Raw genomic sequence first — 17,921 nt, 5'->3', positions numbered from 1 at the left:
TTCTTCAAATGTGTTAAGTTCGGTCATTTTATTGCACAATGCCCCGATAATGAAAATGACCAGGGACAAGAAAAGAAATGGAAGAAGAAGAAGAACTATAGGAAAGCGAAAGGCGAGGCACACATTGGCAAGGAATGGGACTCCGACTGTTCTTCATCCGACTCCGACGATGAAGGATTAGCTGCCTTCGACAAGTCCTCCATCTTTCCCAACAAACATCACACTTGCCTCATGGCTAAGGAGAAGAAGGTACGTACATGAGATACCCCTAAGCATACTTCTTCTAGTGATGATGAATATAATGATGATATAGATTATAGTAATCTCTTTAAGGGTTTAGGTAGATCTAAAGTAGATAAAATCAATAATTTAATTGATGCCCTTAATGAGAAAGATAGGTTGTTATAAAAACAAGAAGATATTTTTTACAAAGAACGTGATAAACTTGTTAATGCTGAAAAATATCTTGCTTTAGAAGTTAAGAGAAATGAAATTATTTCTTCTGAAGTATCTTCTTGTAATGATTCTATTTCTAGTCTTAAGAGTTTAAATGCTGATTTAAATACTAAGCTAGAAAAAGTGAATATCACTAGTTCATCTGTGGAGCATGTGTCTATTTGTAATAGGTGTAAAGATTTTGATATTGTTGCTTGCAATGCTCATGCTTCCACTATCTTAAGTTGAATAATGATGTTGCAAACCTTAATGCTCAACTTAAAACTTACAAAAATGATTATGAAAAGCTAAAATTTGCCATGGATGCCTACACCATTGGTAGACACCCCTCCATTAGGGATGGACTTGGTTTCCAAAAGGGAACCAAGAACTTAACAAGCCAAAGGGCCTCCAATCTCATCAAGGAGAAAGGGAAGGCTCCTATGGCTAGTAGCTCTAATTCTTCACATTACAAAAGAAGCATGCCTATCTTTATACTCATGTTAAGAATATTTCTAATGTTGCTCATCATAATCATGCTGTTTTTTCTACCCGTCATGATACTGCTTTTGATTCACATGTCATGATTGCATCATCTAGCTTTTCGTATGTTCTTGGTAGGAATAAATCTAGGCACCATGTTCACCATGTTGTTTTCATGCGCCTAGAAATGCATCAAGTGGTCCAACCTTGCTTTATCATACTTATGATGCTTCATTTGTTATTATGTGCAAAAATGATAAAGTAGTTGCTAGAAATTTGGGACCTAAGTGCAAGAGAGACAAAACTTGCATCTGGGTTCCAAAGTCTTATCTGACTAACCTTGCATGACCCAATAAGAGTTAGGTACCTAAAACCTAAGCTTAAATCATCTTGCAGGTTTATGCATCCAGGGGCACAAGCCACGTGTCTGCTCCCCCCACGTGCGGCTCCCTACGCGCACACATTGAATCCATATGCGCGCGTATTAAGTCATTCACCTTCTATTTTAGACATTCCAACGTACATTAAGTCAGTATTTCATTCTTTTTATGCATCTTAGACACGTGGTTCAGTCATTCTTAGCAATATTAACTCATTCTAGCTTACAGACAACATTAAGTCATTTCAGAGTCCAAGCAAAGTCATTTAGAAATTCAAACAACGTTAAGTCATTCTAGTAAATATTAACTCATTTTTTAGGAAAATTAAATTATTATTGTTTAGCCATTTTTCTGGGTTTCTCAAACATTTCTTATGTTATTGGTTCAGTCATTCCAGAAAATACTAAGTCATTCTAGCGTCAAGACAACATTTAAGTAATCTAGGTAATATTAAGTCATTCCAAAGTCTAGGTAACATCTAAGTCATTTTAGGTTACATTAAGTCATTCAACAAACATTAATTCATTTCAGGGGAGGTGTGCTTGACCCACAGTGGCTCGGCTCAACTCTTGCGTGGTGAGGGTGGCTCGGCCGGGGTGGTTGAGTGGGCGCATGGGGCGGCTCGGTCCGAGTGTGGGCGGGGGGAGATGAAAGGGAAATGTGCCCTTGGGCTATTTCTATATTGTTTTGGTGATTAGATGCACAACACACTATGTGTGAACTAACATAATGTTGAGCAAAGGAATATCTAGATGGATCAAGTGTGAAGGTAAGTTCTAGACGCTTAGTCAATTGTTTTATTTGCTAAACATACTTGTCTAAGTGCCAGGGACTCAGCTAAGTGAAGTCCAAAAGAATCAAAGGAACAAAGAAAGGAACGAAGAGAAGGTGCTGGACTGCGCAGCACTGAACAGTCCGGTGTGCACCGGACAGTCTGGTGCACGGTCCGCCAAACTCTCTGCTCTCGAGTTTTCCTGGCTACGTCGGCTATAATTCACCGGACAGTCTGTGCAAGGCGCCGGACCATCCGGTGTACCAGCCGTGCAACGACTACCTGCCATGTCGACCAAGAGCCAACGGTCATATGGCGCACCGGACCGTCCGGTGCCCCACACCGGACAGTCCGGTGCCCTACAGAAAAGGAAACCAACCAATCAGACGATTCTTTGCCGCGTCCTACGCTCGTACTATTCACTGTCTAGTGCGCACCGGACAGTCTGGTGCGCCCACGGACAGAAGGCAAGAATTGCCTACCAAATGGAGCTCCAACGGCTCCTAGCTACCTTGGGGCTATAAAAGGGTCCCCTAGGCGCATGGAGCAGCACACCAAGCCTCCATTGAACATCCTAAGACGCCTAAACTCCGCAAACACGCATCCGGATTATTGTGATTGAGATTTGAGCACTTGTTGAGTTGTGAATTTGTTGTGCTGTGTTTGTGTGCTCTTCTCTTGACTTGTGTGCGTGTCGTTGCTGCGACTCTAGCTTTTGCGTGTGTTTCCTTCCCTCCCTTACTCTTGTGGTTTTCATTGAGATCAATATTGTAAGGGTGAGAGACTCCAACTTGTGGAGATTCCTCACAAAGGCAACATCTACTATAAGGAAGAAAATTGTGGTATTCAAGTGGATCATTGGATCGCTTGAAAGGGGTTGAGTGCAACACTCATCCATTGGGATGCCACAACATGGAAGTAGGCAAGTATTCTACTTGGCCGAACCACGAGATAAAAATCATCGTGTCACATGTTGTTATTGTTGTGAGATTCTCTCTGGTTCTACTCACTTGATAATTGCTCTAAGTTTAATACTCACTTTGTGAAGAGCAATTAAGTGAAGAAGTCACCTCTCTCTCTCTAGTCATAACACCTTGGTTTTGATTTCACTAACATTTCATAACCCAAGTTTGTGCCATTTAAAGTTGATTTTCACAGGATCACATATTCACCCCCCTTTAGGTGCTCTCAATTGGTATCAGAGTCGTACTCTTTATTAAGGGACTAACCGCCCGAAGAGATGGATCCTAAAGGTAAGAGGATGGTAATCAACGACAAGGAGAAGGAGACCCTCTACGTCAACGAGCCAAAAGACGACAAGCCCACTGACTCAAGCTCAAGTCACAAGAAGAGGGATGGAAAGAAGAAGAGGCGCATAAAGAAGATCATCTACTATGACAGTGACGCCTCCTCCTCTTCACCAAGGGATGATGACGACGAAGACTCTTCGTCGAAAAAGAAAACGGTTAATCAAAACTATTATTTTGATTATTCTCGCATCCCTTATAATTTGAATGTCCATTTACTATCTATTCCACTTGGAAAACCCCCACACTTTGATGGAGATGACTATTCATTTTGGAGTCATAAAAATGCATAGTCACTTATTTTCCCTCCATCCTAGTATTTGGGAAATTGTTGAAAATGGAATGCATTTCAATAGCACTGTCAATCCTATATTTATTAATGAGAAAATACATAAAAATTCCCAAGCTACAACTGTCTTGCTAGCATCTCTATGCAGGGATGAATACAACAAAGTGAGCGGCTTGGAAAATGCCAAGCAAATATGGGACACCCTCAACATCTCTCACGAGGGGAATGATGCCACCATGATTACCAAGATGGAACTAGTGGAAGGTGAACTAGGGAGGTTTGCCACGATAAGGGGAGAGGAGCCAACTCAAACTTACAACAAGCTCAAGACCCTTGTCAACAAGATTCGAAGCTATGGGAGTACAAGATGGACATATCATGACGTCGTCCGACTCATGCTAAGGTCATTTACCGTTATTGATCCTCATCTTGTAAATCTTATTCGTGAGAACCCCACGTACACCAAGATGACACCCGAGGAAATTCTCAGAAAATTCGTGAGCGGGCACATGATGGTGAAGGAAGCGAGGTATGTGGACGATGCTTTAAATGGATCGCTTCCTCTCTACGAGTCGTAGCCCGTTGCTCTCAAAGCAACCAGCAGCAAGGAGGCGCTACCCAGCAAGGTAGCACAAGTGGAGGCTGTCGGGCTCAACGAGGACAAAATGGCACTTATAATCAAGCGCTTCAAGACCGCCTTGAAGGGACACAAGGAGTATCCCAACAAGAACAAATCGAGGGGAAAGCGCTCCTGCTTCAAGTGCAGTAAGTCTGGTCATTTCATAGCACAATGTCTCGATAATGACAATGACCAGGCGCAAGAAAAGAAAGGGAAGAAGGAAAGGAAGAAGTACTACAGGAAGGCTAAGGGCGAGACGCACATTGGGAAAGAATGGGACTCTGACTGTTCTTCATCCAACTCCAATGATGAAGGACTAGCTGCCTCGGACTTCAACAAATCCTCCCTCTTCCCCAACGAACGACACACATGCCTCATGGCTAAGGAGAAGAAGGTACATATACGAGATACACCTAAGTACACTTCTTCTAGTGATGAGGAATCTTCTGACGATGAAGTAGATTATAGTGATTTATTTAAAAGATTAGAAAGAACTAAAGTAGATAAAATAAATGAATTGATTGATGCTCTTAATGAAAAGGATAGGTTGCTAGAAAAGCAAGAAGATATTCTGTTTGACGAACATGATAAATTTATTAATGTTCAAAAATCTCTTGCTCTAAAAATTAAGAAAAATGAAATATTGTCTTTTGAGCTGTTTACCTGCCATGATTCTATTTCTAGTCTCAAAACTTTGAATGATGATTTAAATACAAAGCTAGAAAATTTAATGTGTGTTGGGGTTCTTCTTCTCCGCCGAAGGTCCTCCAGGCAAAAACACCTTCGGCAAGACAGTACAAAGGCAGGTGCGACATGAAGATATAAGTCGAAGATGATGCGGGCAAAGCCGAAGCTACGATTGAAAGAGCTTCGACTTGGTATCATGTTGAAGACAAAGGACGATATCGACTTAAAGAGGAAAAGACTGTATAGTTCTTGATATTCTGTATTATGATCATAATTATTTATTAGGGACATGGATGTAATTTCGTCTGAGTTGTGTCCCGTGCCTATAAATAGATGAACAGTACCCCTGTACTATTCACGCTGCATTGTCATCACTCCCGCGTCTCTCACATTACCACCTTCTGTCGAGCCGAAGGTATCAACGAAATACAAATATTATGAGCATTTATTCATGTTTGTGAAATGAAATGAGAATCTAAATAATCTATCTCTATGTTGTCATTATTTACATTCTTATATGTCTTATATTTCTTTATTTATATTCATTTACCGAGATCATGAAGGTACGCCCTTCATGACCTTCGTCTGAAAATCATTATATCTGAAGGGAGATAATGTTTTGAAGGACGAAGGTCCTTATCCATTAACAACTGTGTTGCTAGCATCATTATATTCGAGAGCAAGGACCAACATTGGCGCCCACCTCCGGTGAACTCACTTCCACAGTTGTGACGATGGCTTCGCACAACAACCAAGCTGTAGCACCTTCGGCCACGAAGCTGGTGCTCCCAATCACAAGCGGTTCAAGTTCTGAACCAGCCAACAAGAAGCAGAAGAAGGAAGCACAAATAAGGGTACAACATGTTGGGGTGCAAGGACCCTTCATCAAATCCAAGTGGTCTCACATTCCAATTACCTTCTCTCAGGAAGACCTTCAACTCAAGTATTATCCTCACAACGATGCAATGGTTATATCTTGTGTCATTAAGGGATTTCTGGTCCACAATGTCTTGGTTGACACAGGCAGTGCAGCGGACATCATCTTTGCAAATGCTTTCAGGCAAATGCAAGAGCCAGAGGATAAGATACATGATGCAACACACCCTCTTTGTGGTTTCGGAGGAAGACAGATTGTGGCACTTGGCAAGATAACAATGTCAGTTACCTTCGGCTATGTCCATAACACAAGAACAGAACATGTTGTCTTTGACATTGTTGATATGGAGTATCCATACAATGCAATTATTGGTCGAGGAACGCTCAATGCCTTCGAAGAAATACTTCATCTAGCATATCTATGCATGAAGATACCTTCGGAACAAGGGCCCATCGCTGTACATGGGAGTTAAGAAGCTGCCAGGAGGGCTGAAGGGAGTTGGATAGATTCGAAGGCTATTCATAATATAGATGAAGCCGAAGCTTATCAGCAGTATAAGCATAAAAGAGAGAAGGCTGCTTCAGCAGATCAACCAAAGCTTATGCTTCTCTGTGAAGACATAGCACAGCAAAATGTATTGTTGGGATCTTAGCTATCTGATGAACAGGAAAAAAACTTTGTTAAGATTCCTGTTTAATAACAAAGATGTTTTTGCTTGGACAGCCAATGACCTTTGTGGCGTCAATAGAGATGTTATTCAGCATTCACTTAATGTGGACCCATCCTTCAGACCAAGAAAGTAGAGGCTTCAGAAAATGTCCGATGATAAAGTCGAAGGTGCACGAAATGAAGTAAAGAGACTTCTTAGTGCCGACGTTATCAGAGAAGTAACATATCCAGAGTGGCTGGCTAACACCGTTATGGTGAAAAAAGCTAATGGGAAATGAAGAATGAGCATTGATTTCACAGATCTCAACAAGGCATGTCCCAAGGATGAGTTCCCTTTACCGAGAATAGATTCCCTTGTATGTGCAGCAGCTTCTTCAGAACTCATGAACCTATTGGACTGCTACTCGGGTTATCACCAAATTTGGATGAAGAAAGAGGATGAGCCACATACAAGCTTCATAACTCCTAGTGGTACCTATTGCTACCTTCGGATGCCTGAGGGGCTCAAAAATGCTGGAGGAAGCTTCAGCAGAATGACTGCCAAGGTTCTTCACTCTCAAATAGGCACGAATGTGCTGACTTATGTCGATGACATCATAGTGAAAAGCACAAAACAAGGAAATCATGTTGCTGATTTGCAAGAGACGTTTGCCAATTTCAGACAAGCTGGTCTCAAGTTGAACCCAGAAAAATGTGTTTTCGGAGTGAAGAAGGGCAAGTTTCTTGGTTGCCTGGTATCAACAAAAGGCATCGAAGCTAATCCAAGCAAGATCGAAGCTATCCTTCGGATGGAGCCACCAAATTCAAAGAAGGGGGCTCAACGGTTGGTAGGAAGGCTGGCATCGTTGAATAGATTTATATCAAGATTAGTAGAGAGGAATTTACCATTCTTTGAAATACTAAAGTCAGCCGAAGTCTTCCATTGGGGTCCGGCTCAACAGAAAGCCTTTGAAGAGTTAAAGCAATATTTGATAGATTTTACAACTCTAACCCCACCTTCATCAGGAACTCCACTACTTCTATATGTGGCTGCTTCCCATGCTGCGGTTAGTGCGGCACTTGTACAGGAGAAGCAAGATGGCCAAATAAAAAAGCAAGCACCGGTATACTTTGTCTCCGAAGTACTCAGCCTATCAAAGAAAAATTACACCGAATTGGAGAAGGTACTGTATGCTTTATTGATGGCCTCCAGGAAGCTTCGACACTACTTTCAAGCATATCATATAATAGTGCCTTCATTGCAACCCCTAAAAGACATAATGAGGAACATAGAAGCTACAAGAAGGATCAGAAAATGGGCCGCAGAACTTAATGAATTCACCATTGATTATGTGCACAGATCCTCAATTCAATCTCAGGAGTTAGCAGACTTCATTGCTGATTGGACACCAGGAGCTCAGGGTGAAGAAGCGACAAAATATGCCGAAGCTTGGACGGTATTTTGTGATGGATCTTAGGGGACCTTCGGTGCAGGAGCAGCAGTTGTCCTAGTTGCACCCTCTAAAGTTAGAACATGTTATGCAATAAAGTTACACTTTAGTTGTACAAATAACATTACCGAGTACGAAGCTCTTCTTTTGGGGCTTCGGAAACTAAAGGCAATGGGAATAAGAAGGGCAATCCTCAAAACTGATTCGCAAGTTATTTCTGGCCACGTGGATAAGAGTAGAAAGGCAAGAGATCTGAAGCTTGAGAAATATTTGGATGCAGTCCGAAAATTGGAAGCTTCTTTCGAGGGATTTTCTGTAAAAAATATCCCAAGGGGAGAAAACGAGCATGCAGATTTATTAGCTAAGTCAGCGGCACAGGGGCTCCCTCTACCTTCGGAAGTATTCTTTGAAACAATAAAAGCACCCTCAATCGAGCTCATAGAAATAGCAGTGCTCACAATCTCACCTGTACATAGTGAAGACTGGAGGACCAAAATAATATCCTTCCTCCAAGGCAACTGTCTCTCAGACGACGAAGCTTATAACAAGAGAATGGAAGCAAGAACAAGACCTTATGTAATAATTGAAGGGGAGCTATACAAGCACGGAGTGTGTTCCTCATTGCTCAAATGCCTTTCCAGAAATGAAGGACATGAATTAATGAAGGAAATACATGCAGGACTGTGTGGAGCCCACATTGGATCGAGGCCTTTACGGGGAAAGGTTTTTAGACAAGGTTTTTATTGGCCGAAGGCAGCTTCGGATGCAGCGGACTTGGTACAGAAATGCGAAAACTGTCAGAAATGTGCCAGAGACCAGGAACAACCTTCGTCTTTAACACAATTGATTCAACCTACTTGGCCATTGCAGAGATGGAGCCTAGATTTGTTAGGTCCGCTTCCACCAGCACAAGAAAACTTAAAATATGTTGTAGTAGAGGTGGAATATTTCTCAAAGTGGATCGAAGCTAAGCCTCTAGCTACCATAACTTGGGCCACAGTCCAGAAGTTATTCTAGCAAAATATTGTTTGTCGCTTCGGTGTGCCGAAGGCTATTACAGTCGACAAAGGAACTCAATTTGATGCTAAAACATTCAAGGTTTTTTGTGACCAGATTGGTACAAGAATACATTTTGCATCAGTAAGGCATCCAGAATCAAATGGGTTAGTAGAGAGAGCAAATGGAATTATAATGACATGAATAATGAAGTTAATCTTCAATCAGCCTAGAGGAAAGTGGCCAGATGAGTTGATAAAAGTGGTGTGGAGCCACAACACTGCTGTCTCAAGGTCAACAGGTCTTACTCCATTCAAGCTCTTGTTCGGTGATGAAGTAATAACACCAGAAGAAGCAAGAACAGGATCAATAAGAACCACAACTTCAGCGGAGGACGAAATTGATTGTCAAATAACAAAAGACACCATAGAAGGGACCAGACTTCAGGCCATAGAGCACATCAATAAGTATCAGGTCAAAACAATAAAATGGCGTGATAGAAAAGTTCGACTAAAAAATATCATGCCAGGCCATTTGGTGCTTCGAAGGATAGCCAACCCAGATACAGTGGGGAAGCTACAGCTAAAATGGGAAGGTCCTTTTCTGGTAGTATCTTCGTCAAGACCCAGTTCTTACAGATTGAAAGATATGGACGACAATGACATACCCAGATCTTGGAATGCGGATGAGCTTCGGCGATATTATGTGTAATTGATATAATCTCTTTATTTTTCCTATGGCACCATTTTCCTTTTAGGAGGGGAGAAAGGTTTTTAACGGGGCCATAGTTTGTAATTTTCATTCTTGTTTAGCCCTATGCAATACAAGGGCCAAATTCCCCCAAAAATGTAACATGTAATATCAGAATCCGCACCATCGAGTGCAAAGAGAACAGGGAAAAGCTCAAAGGACATCCTTGAAAGGGAAATAGGGTTAACCTTTTCCCACAATTAATTTTGGTGGTTGAATGCCCAACACAAATAATGGACTAACTAGTTTGCTCTAGAATATATGTTCTACAGGTGCATCAAGGTTCAACACAAACCAATAAAAGATTGAAGAAAGGGTTCAAAAACAAAGGAGCAAAGAAACCAAGAGTGCCCTGGTCTGGCGCACCGGACTGTCTGGTGTGCCACCGGACAGTGTCCGGTGCACCAGGACCGTACAATCTCAAACCAGCCACTCTCGGGTTTTCGCCAGCGCGCTCCGCTATAATTCACCGGACTGTCTGGTGTGCCACCGGACTGTTCGGTCCACCAGCGGAGTAACGGCTATCCAGCGCAACGGTCGACTGCAACGGATACCCTGCAACACTACAGTGCGCACAGAAGTCAGAGTAGTCGTCAGAGGCGCACCAGACAGTGAACAGTGCCTGTCCGGTGCGACACCGGACTGTCCGGTGCGGCACCGGACTGTCCGGTGCCACTAGAATACAAAGCCTCCAACGATCGACAGCTCTCGAACCCTAATGGTTGGGTGACGTGGCTGGCGCACCGGACAATGTCCAGTGGTGCACCAGACTGTCCGGTGCGCCCATCAACAGCAGCCTACCCCAATGGTCATTCGGTGGTTGAGGGCTATAAATACCCCCCCAACCACCACCACTCCATCCATCCAAGCATTCCACACATTGCATTCAATACAAGATCAATAGACTTCACTCCAAGACACAAATCAAAGCGATCAATCCACTCAAAGTCCCAAATTCAACTCTAGCGCATTAGGGCTTGTGAGAGGATCACTTGTGTTTCTTGTTGCTTTTGTTTGCTTGGTTGGCTTTCTTTTCTTTTCCTTGTTACTCTCAAGTGCTTTGTAAGCAAGGCAAGAGACACCAATTGTGTGGTGGTCCTTGCGGGATCTAAGTGACCCGTGAGAAGTAAAGAAGAATGCTCACTCGGTCTAAGTGATAGTTTGAGAGAGGGAAAGGGTTGAAAGAGACCCGATCTTTGTGACCACATCAACGAGGACTAGGTTCTTTAGAACCGAACCTCGGTAACACAAATCACTGTGTTCATCCGCTTTATTTGTTGGTCAATTTGTTTTCCCCTCTCTCTCAGACTCGAATTCATTTCTAACGCTAACCCTGGCTTGTAGTGTGTGCTTAAGTTTATAAATTTCAGATTCCAACTATTCATCCCCCTCTAGGCGACTTTCAATTGGTATCAGAGCCGGTGCTTCATTTAGAGTCTAACAACTCAAAGTGATGTCGGGAGGATCCGCCAAGAGGGAGATGGAAACCTGCGAGAAGGCCACAAGCAACGTGAAGGCTCCGTCAAGAGAGTCCGGCACCAAAGGGAAGGAGGAATCCCCTCCTCGCATCAAGTCGCATAGGAGTGGCGACAAGAAGAAAAAGATGAAGAAAGTGGTCTACTACGAGACCGACTCTTCGTCGCCCTCCACATCTGGCTCTGACGCCGCGTCCGTCACTTCTAAGCGCCATGAGCGCAAGAAGTATAGTAAGATGTCACTTCGTTATCCCCGTATTTCTAAACGTGTCCCTTTACTTTCCGTTCCATTAGGCAAACCACCATATTTTGATGGTGAGGATTATTGCATGTGGAGTGATAAAATGAGGCATCACCTAACCTCACTCCACGCAAGCATTTGGGACATTGTTGAATTTGGAGCGCAGGTACCAACGGTGGGGGACGAGGGCTACAACTCGGACGAGGTTGCCCAAATACGGCACTTTAACTCCCAAGCCACTACTATACTCCTCGCCTCTCTATGTTGAGAGGAGTATAATAAGGTGCAAGGGTTAAAAAGTGTCAAGGAGATTTGGGACGTCCTAAAGACCGCGCATGAAGGAGATGAGGTGACCAAGCTCACAAAGCGGGAGACGGTCGAGGGGGAGCTCGGTCGATTCGTCCTCAACCAAGGAGAGGAGCCACAAGCAATGTACAATCGGCTCAAGACCTTGGTCAACCAAGTGCGCAACCTCGGGAGCAGCAGGTGGGATGACCATGAAATGGTCAAGGATATTCTAAGATCCCTTGTTTTTTGAAATCCTACTCAAGTACAATTAATTCGTGGGGATCCTAGGTACAAATTAATGTCTCCCGAGGAAGTGATAGGAAAGTTTGTGCGCTTTGAACTAATGGTCAAAGGCTCCAAACACATCGTCGACTTGGAGCAAGGCGGCACCTCCATACCTGAGGTGCAACCTGTCGCATTCAAAGCGACGGAAGAAAAGAAAGAATAGTCTACATCAAGTAGGCTCCCCATTGATGCCTCCAAGCTCGACAATGAGGAGATGGCGCTCATCATCAAGAGTTTCCATCAAATCCTCAAACAAAGGAGGGGGAAGGACTACAAACCCTGCTCCAAGAGGGTGTGCTACAAGTGTGGTAAGCCCGGTCATTTTATTGCAAAATGTCCAATGTCTAGTGATAGTGACAGGGGCAACGATAAGAGGGGGAAGAAGGAGAAAAAGAGATACTACAAGAAGGGCGGCGATGCCCACGTATGTCGGGAATGGGACTCCGATGAGAGCTCCACCGACTCCTCCTCCGACGAGGATGCCGCTAACATCGCCGTCAACAAGGGACTCCTCTTCCCCAACGTCGGCCACAAGTGCTTCATGGCAAAAGACGACAAAAAGAAGAAGGTACAAACTAGAATCGCCCCCAAATATACTACATCTAGTGATGAGGGTAGTTCTAGTGAAGATGAAGATGACTTGCTTACACTTTTTGCCAACCTTAACATGCAACAAAAAGAAAAATTAAATGAATTGATAGGTGTCATTCATGAGAAGGATGAACTCTTGGACAGCCAAGAGGAATTCCTTATTAAATAAAACAAAAAGCATGTTAAAGTAAAAAATGCTTATGCTCAGGAAGTTGAAAAATGTGAAAATTTGACTAAGGAGCTTAGCATGTGCCATGATTCAATTACCAATCTTAGAAATGAAAATGCTAGTTTAAATGCTAAGATTAATAAATTGAATGAATCAATTTCTAGCCTTAGAACTGAAAATGCTAGTTTAATTTTCAAGGCTAAAGAATTAAATGTTTGCAATGATTCTATTTCCTGTCTTAGAAATGAGAATACCATATTACATGATAAGAAAGATGAATTAAATGTTTGCAAACCCTCTACATCTACTGTTGATCATGTTACAATTTGTACTAGATGTAGAGACGTTAATATTGATGCTATAAATGATCACCTTGCTTTAATTAAACAACAAAATAATCATATAGCTCAATTAACTGCTAAAATTAATGAGCATGAAATTGAAATTGAAAATGAAAATTTTAAATTTGCTAGAAGCATGCTCTATAGTGGGAGACGCCTAGGCATTAAGGATGGCATTGGTTTCCAACAGGGAAACAATGTCAAGCTTAATGCCCCTAAGAAATTATCTAACTTTGTTAAGGGCAAAGCTCCCATGGTTCAGGATAATGAGGGTTACATTTTATATCCTGCTAATTATCCTGAGCACAAAATTAGGAGAATTCATGCTAAGAAACCTCATACTGTTTCACATCATGCTTTTATGTATAAAAATGAGGCTTCTAGTTCTAGGCAATCAACTCATGTTAAATTGCCTAAAAAGAAAACTCCTACTGCATCAAATGAGCCTAACATTTCATTTAAGACTTTTGATGCATCATATGTTTTAACTAACGAATCAGGCAAAGTAGTTGCCAAATATGTTGGGGGCAAACACAAGGGCTTAAAGACTTGTGTTTGGGTACCCAAGGTGCTTGTTTCTAATGTGAAAGGACCCAAGACCGTTTGAGTACCTAAGAACATGGCCTAAATTTGTTTTGTAGGTTTATGCATCTGGTGGTTCAAGTTGGATAATCGATAGCGGGTGCACAAACCACATGACAGGGGAGAAGAGAATGTTCTGCTCCTACGAGAAAAACGAAGATCTCCAAAGAGCTATCACATTCGGGGATGGAAATCAAGGTTTGGTCAAAGGACTTGGTAAAATTGCAATATCACCTGACCACTCTATTTCCAATGTTTTAATTGTAGATTCTTTAGATTACAATTTGCTTTCCGTATCTCAATTATGCAAAATGGGTTACAACTGTCTATTTACATATGTAGGTGTTACTGTCTTTAGAAGAAGTGATGATTCAGTAGCATTTAAGGGAGTATTAGAGGGTCAACTATACTTAGTTGATTTTAACAAAGCTGAACTCGATACTTGCTTAATTGCTAAGACTAATATGGGTTGGCTCTGGCATCGCCGACTAGCCCATGTTGGCATGAAGAATCTTCACAAGCTTCTAAAGGGAGAACACATTTTGGGACTAACAAATGTTCATTTTGAGAAAGACAGGGTTTGTAGCGCATGTCAAGTAGGAAAGCAAGTTGGCGCCCACCATCCACACAAGAACATCATGACGACTGACAGGCCACTCGAGCTACTCCACATGGATTTATTCGGCCCGATAGCTTACATAAGCATCGGTGGGAGTAAGTACTGTCTAGTTATTGTGGATGATTATTCTCGCTTCACTTGGGTATTCTTTTTGCAGGAAAAATCTCAAACCCAAGAGACCTTAAAGGGATTCTTAAGACGGGCTCAAAACGAGTTTGGACTAAGAATCAAAAAGATAAGAAGTGACAATGGGACGGAGTTCAAGAACTCACAAATCGAAGGCTTCCTTGAGGATGAGGGCATCAAGCATGAGTTCTCTTCTCACTACACACCTCAACAAAATGGTTTAGTGTAGAGGAAGAATAGAACTCTACTGGATATGGCAAGGACCATGCTTGATGAATACAAGACACCGGACCGATTTTGGGCTGAGGCGATTAACACCGCCTGCTACTCCATCAACCGGTTATATCTTCATTGAATCCTCAAGAAGACATCTTATGAACTCCTCACCGGTAAAAAGCCCAATGTTTCATATTTTAGAGTCTTCGGTAGCAAATGTTTTATTCTTATTAAAAGAGGTAGAAAATCTAAATTTGCTCATAAGGCTGTAGAAGGCTTTTTACTAGGATATGATTCAAACACAAGGGCATATAGAGTCTTCAACAAATCCACGGGATTAGTTGAGGTTTCTTGTGACAATGTGTTTGATGAGACTAATGGCTCCCAAGTGGAGCAAGTTGATCTTGATGAGCTAGATGATGAAGAGGCTCTGTGCGTTGCGCTAAGGAACATGTCTATTGGGGATGTGTGTCCTAAGGAATCCGAAGAGCCTCCACAAGCACAAGATCAACCGTCATCTTCCATGCAAGCATCTCCACCAACTCAAGATGAGGAACAGGCTCAAGATGATGAAGATCAGAAGGATGAGCCACCTCAAGAGGAGGACAATGATCAAGGGGGAGATGAAGACAAGGAAGATGATCAAGAAGTACAGGGTTAAATACCACCACACCCAAGAGTCCACCAAGCAATTCAAAGAGATCACCCCGTCAACTACATCCTCGGTGTTGTTCATAAGGGGGTAACCACTAGATCTTGAGTGGCACATTTTTGTGAGCATTACTCTTTTGTGTCCTCTATTGAGCCATACAGGGTGGAGGATGCACTAAGAGATCCGGATTGGGTGCTGGCAATGCAAGAGGAGCACAACAACTTCACAAGGAATGAGGTATGGCATTTAGTTCCACGTCCTAATCAAAATGTTGTAGGTACCAAGTGGGTATTCTGCAACAAGCAAGATGAGCATGGTGTGGTGACAAGGAACAAAGCCCGACTTGTGGCCAAGGGTTATTCACAAGTCGAAGGTTTGGATTTTGATGAAACTTATGCACCCGTAGCTAGGCTTGAGTCAATTCGTATATTACTTGCATATGCTACTTACCATGTCTTTAAGCTTTACCAAATGGTCGTGAAAAGTGTCTTCCTTAATGGACCAATCAAGGAAGAGGTCTATGTTGAGCAACCTCCCGGTTTTGAAGATAGTGAGTACCCTAACTGCCGGAGAGGAAATCTCCAGCCGGGTGGCGGAATGCACCCACCCTAAATCTTAAGATGAGGAGGGGCCTAAGCGTTTTGCTTGTTAGTTGGAAAATGGGAGGAACACAAGAACACACAAGAGTTTAGAGTGGTTCGGGCCGTCGGAGCGTAACACCCTACTCCACTGTGTAATGTATTGAGCTTGTATGAACTTGTAAGCCTGAGCTAGGCCTAAGTGTGCTTGAGTCTGTCCGTGTGTAACGGTTCATGCCTCCCCTTTTATAGCTAAGGGGGGCACGTACAAAGGTACTGAGCCCTGACATGTGGGCCCAGGAACATAATAGATGTAATACTAGGAGCAACTAATGCTCGTTGTTGGAGCAATCTTCTTGCGCCCTAACATCCGTGATCTGCGCAGTATTGGCGTGCAGGGGAAGCTTCCCTAGCAACGTATAAGTGATGATGGAAACAATGCACCTCGCAGCATGGGCGTACTGCTTGACAACAGACTAGACAGGCATGCGGTCTGCAGGATGGCCTGGACGCCGCCTGCCAGTGGAGTGGACATGACACATTAAATGCTGAGGAGGCACATCGTCGGTCAGCGGGATAGATAGGCGGCGCGTCTTATCCACATTAAATGCAGAGGCAGCATGGCCCAGAGGCCTTACGTCATGCTCCACCCGCTGGCTTATGTCACGGGCGATATGCTACGTGGCAGCATCGGGTCTCCGCCTGAGCGGGGAGCGGGAGCGCACAGGTCGAAGCCCGGACACGTGTCAATACCGAACCCTTGCCTGTTCTTGACATAGGCCAGGGTATCCCCCGTCCCGGTACTTTGCTATAGGTGGTCCGGACCTCACTCAGAATGGTTCGGATCCCACCCAAGGGGCCCGACCTGCTTACTTGGGAGTCCCGGACTGTACTCGGAGGTCCAGGTTGAGTGTAAAGGGGTCCGGTGCTCTGTCGTGGAGGTCCGGACCAACTGATGACATCCTGGAGTATATCACCTCTTCTGGTCACGTGGTGTCCTTGGGGCCGCCCACGCGGTGGAGTCGGGTGTTGTTTACCGCGCGGCTAGAGATAGCCGCACGGGCGCCGTGCCTTCATACTGTAGTAAGGGGTACCCTTGATTCAGGGTACCGACAGTGGCCCCCAGGCCCGCCTCAGGGGAGGGAATGAGCCTGCAAGTGGGGCCAAAGTTTGATTGGTGATTGGCTCACTGCTTCTGCACGCTCGTTGTCGTAATTACTGCCAGTCCGCCCTCGGTTACGCCAACAGTCACGCCTGTCCCCGCGGCCGACTGACCTGTGACCTCCGCACTTGATTTGCTGGGCCACGCGCGGGGTGCCTCGATACCGCTGCATTGGTTTCGAAAATTTCTCAGTCTTCTGCGGGGGCTTCGAGGAGGTGCGATACCGACGCGAGCGGCGGTTCGACTTCTTTGCACCCAGGAACCGGCACCCATGGAGGATGACTCGTGGGCCCGGGCCCCCATGCCAGAGACTGGTTCGCTGCTTTCGGTGGAGATGAAGAGGCGCACTACCGCAGGCGGTAGCATGCTCTTCACGCGGCGAACTGGTCCGCTGCCTCGACCGAGACGAAGAGGCGCATTTACCGCGGGCGGTGGCGTGCTTCTCACGCGGCGGACTGGTCCGCTGCCTTCGGTGGAAACGAAGAGGCACATTTACCGCGGGCAGTGGCGTGCTCCTCACGCGGTGGAGACGAAGAGGCGCATTTACCGCGGGCGGTGGTGTGCTCATCACTCGGCGGTTCGCCTTCTCCGCACACGGAGGCCGACGCCCGAAGAGTATGACTCGTGGGCCTGGGCCCCCGTGCCAGAGACTGGGTCACCTTGCGTCGGGCGAGGTCTTCGTGGCGCTTTGGGGCATCAGTGGGGGAATCCTTCTTTAAAAAGGTACTCCCCCAAGCGTGGTAGCCATTCTCATCAGCGCCCTTTTGCCCTCGAGTTCTCCTCGCTCTTATGTCGTCGTAGCCACCATGGCCTTGCTAGACCCTCCCAAGCGCCTCCAGCCTGAGGTGGCACTCAACTTGGTGCGCAACCCGCTCGGATGGGGTGTGCTGGCGTTTGCCAGA

The sequence above is a fragment of the Zea mays genome, chromosome 10, assembly GCF_902167145.1.
Source record: "Zea mays cultivar B73 chromosome 10, Zm-B73-REFERENCE-NAM-5.0, whole genome shotgun sequence".
NCBI lineage: Eukaryota > Viridiplantae > Streptophyta > Magnoliopsida > Poales > Poaceae > Zea > Zea mays.
This window is presented reverse-complemented; position numbering follows the sequence as displayed.